The sequence below is a fragment of the Panicum hallii genome, chromosome 8, assembly GCF_002211085.1.
Source record: "Panicum hallii strain FIL2 chromosome 8, PHallii_v3.1, whole genome shotgun sequence".
NCBI classification, from domain to species: Eukaryota; Viridiplantae; Streptophyta; class Magnoliopsida; order Poales; family Poaceae; genus Panicum; species Panicum hallii.
The window spans coordinates 18517423-18520817 of NC_038049.1; positions in this window are offsets into that span (position 1 = coordinate 18517423).

Below are 3395 nucleotides of genomic sequence, written 5' to 3' on the forward strand. Positions count from 1 at the left end.
CCTTAAGATTCGCTTCGTATAAAGATCCTTGTTAGTTCGTGTATCTGCTGCTTAGCTATTACATCTCTGCAGCTATGCTTCAACGTCGGCTATCAGTTCAGCCGCTAAGCATCTGTTTCTTTTAAGTCTAAGATGTTTCTGTGTAACAACTGTCAACCGATGCATTTCTTTTGATATGTTCCTACCATCGGTTGGTTAACTAATATGGTTGTTACCTTTCTAGTATCAGCTACCGCCGATACCATTCTTTTGTTCTGTCCCACATCGGCTGCACATAGTCGATGCATCGAAGATGCACCCACAATCTTAGGGTTCTTGCCATCGGCCGACCCAAGCCGATTTTGGTTGCTTTTCCATATCGGTCAAACACGGCCGATCGATCCTTAGTTTCCCCATCCTTATCCACACACTTCTATCAGTCGATTTATCGACTGAGAGATCGGCTATATATTTATCGGGCATATACCCTTAACCACACTCCAATCGACTATACGTCACTCAATAGTTGTGCTGACGTAATCGAGTCGATGCAACCACACCTAGTTACCTAGAATAACACTTAAGCACATCTCAGTTAAGACACAACTGCTTTAGGAATCACCCCTCTGCTGAAGTAATCGATGTTTTCATCGATCGTCTAGAAACCCGATGCACTCATCAATCAGCTAAACCCTCGTTGTTTCCAATCAGCTCTGTTGTAACCCTCAACAAGTAGCTGTTCTAATTAGTTGTTCCCCTAAAGCTCTGTCTAAGTTTAGTTTTTAGATCTTTTTGGTGTAGGTGGTAGTATGTTAAATGGTGTTGGGGGATTGGCAACTTTTTATTGTGAAGTAAGATAGTTTTATGTGCACACTTTGAATGTATGTTGCATTGCATGTAGATACGGGACTACTTTCTGGCAAACGGGTACCTGACAAGAATCTCCCCGGAGTCTGCAGAGGATGTTTCTGAAGACCAAGTCAACGTCACCAACGGATTAACTGAAGCTCCGAACCAAAGTTCGGAAGATAATAATACTAACATCCCTGACTTCAGCCCCACCAGTAAAGGCAAGCCCCGGACATATCCCATTACTTTATTTACACTACAATCTACGTCTATTATATTATATCTTGCATTAAGTCTAGGAGTTGAAGTGAAACCCTAGTTGCATGAGATCTTAGGAATCCAATGTATTGTACCCGAGTCCTTATCGCTTAGATGCTCTGCTAAATAGGACCGGTAAAAGTTGGGTGATTTCCTGTCACTCGCGCGATATAGGAGTTGTAATGTTTACATTCCTGTAACCACTATAAGGATGATGGACAGGGTCATGTGTTGTATCATGACCTGAAGGTTTACCCTGTCTGTTTTGTTAAAAGTGCATAAGGTCACAGCATGTGGTAGTGGTGGCTAAGCGTTTGAAAATACTAGCCATACCGCGAAATATGGTAAGCGGTAAGCCTAGTACCCGAATGGCCCGGCAAATGGACTTGTCTCCACCACTCGAATTTTTATTTTATGTTTACACGCACCGACGTGTGGGAGTACGTTCTGCATGGCAGATAGGAATACGGGTTTTGTAGTCGCGCTACAGACGTATGTCCAGCACACATAGGGTGTGCGTACGGTCCTGCAGTCGCTTGTGGTGGACCTGATCCATAACCCGGATATGAGGGAACGGTTGCTTCGGAATGCCCTGTTGGTATTCCAAGCGTGTGAGTTAGGTTTACCTTGCAAGGTTAAATTCGATTCGGATTGTCCACCTCTCACGAGGATTGAGACTGTTTATCCCTTTTACCACAGAGAGTAAAAAGTGAAATTGTTGATAAAGTAATCTTGATGAGTGATAATTTCTATCTTGCTTGTTTAGTATAGGTGCTTACCTAGATGGCTAATCAAACTAGAATCTGAAAGCTAAAATTTGAAAGTAGTTCATACTCTTTGTTGCTTTTCAGCTGAAAATAAACCCAGGACCTTTACAATGCCTCCATGAGTCTAGTTATGGGCTAAAGTATACCCAATCCCGGGTAAGCCTTGCTGAGTATTAGTATACTCAGCCTTGCTAGTTTTATGTTTTTCAGGTGAAGCCTTTGAAGACCCTACTCTTTCCCTGTCATGGCCCTGTGCTCTTCCAGAAGATTGGTCCGTGGAATGGGATCCGTCCTCGACCAACATTGATGATATCGAGTGATGTCGTGCCAGGGCTTAGCATGACATCCGTCTTGACAACGTGTTATAAATCATCGCGTATGTTTTCCTCTGCTAAAAACCGGAACTTTAACAGTTTGTAATGTTTTCTCTAAATTTGAAACTTTGCACTAATGTTAGAAACTCTTATAATGTAATTCCTTGTGATGTAAAATATGATGGTGATTGTATCTCTGGACTCACCTTCGTGTGAGGTAATCTTATTGATCCTGTATTCGGTGGTTTATCAGGATGTTACCCGACAGGCCAAGGGATTATACCGTTTGAAGCACGTTGGAGCCCTCGGGAGTGGACTCACGTACTTGAGCCGGTATAATTCAGGTTGGTTCTGCCACAGCTGGTATCAGAGCTATAAGGTTACTCCGGAGATACATTTTACCTTAAAAATGCTTTCAGTATAAAAGTTTGACCAACCAAATGTTTGGAAAAGTCATGTTGGATTCGTTAAGGATTGTGCTTAGTACGTAAAGCCCTAGAGTAGTGTTTATGAGGGAAATAGAGGTGGCTATAGTATATATTTATAACCCTAACTACCAGCATTACTTTTCGGTTAAAACTTAAATTCATGGACAACCCCAACTTTATATTCTGTAACGACACCTTCGATGATGAGGTAAGGAGGTAAGGATCCTCAGCTAACTGGGGAGTTAGCCTTCCCGTCGGTGATGCGAACCGAACGCTGTTTCTCAAGCAGTGGCCTACTTGAGATGCTGCCAATGTACCAACTTCGGTGACAAAATTGGGAGTATATGGTTGGCGCAGGGTATGGCGATCGCAGATCATACCCCCGCATTTTGCCGGTACCCCCGTGAATACGTTGTTTTCACGACGTATGTTAACGTTGTCTGTACGGTGGTAATTGTACAGATGCTGTTTCTATAGTGAACAGTAATGTTTAAGGACGCTTTCATGACATGCTAGCATGAAAGGTTCAGCATATACATATTGTGTTTTCTGCAGGTACGTTAACCTCGTTATGTAAGCTTGAACGTAAGAACGACTAGTATATATATAGGGAGAGACGTATTTATATGATGCCACCGTAATTAACCACGTAAGACCAAGATTACTTGGCAGTTATTTTTGTTTGTGAGGACGTGTAGAACGTGCATGCATCATGTCATCTTGGATGGATTTGATTGCCTTGCTTGTTACATTGTTGTGTTAAAATATGTTGCTTGTATCTGAATGCCGTCTAAACTTTG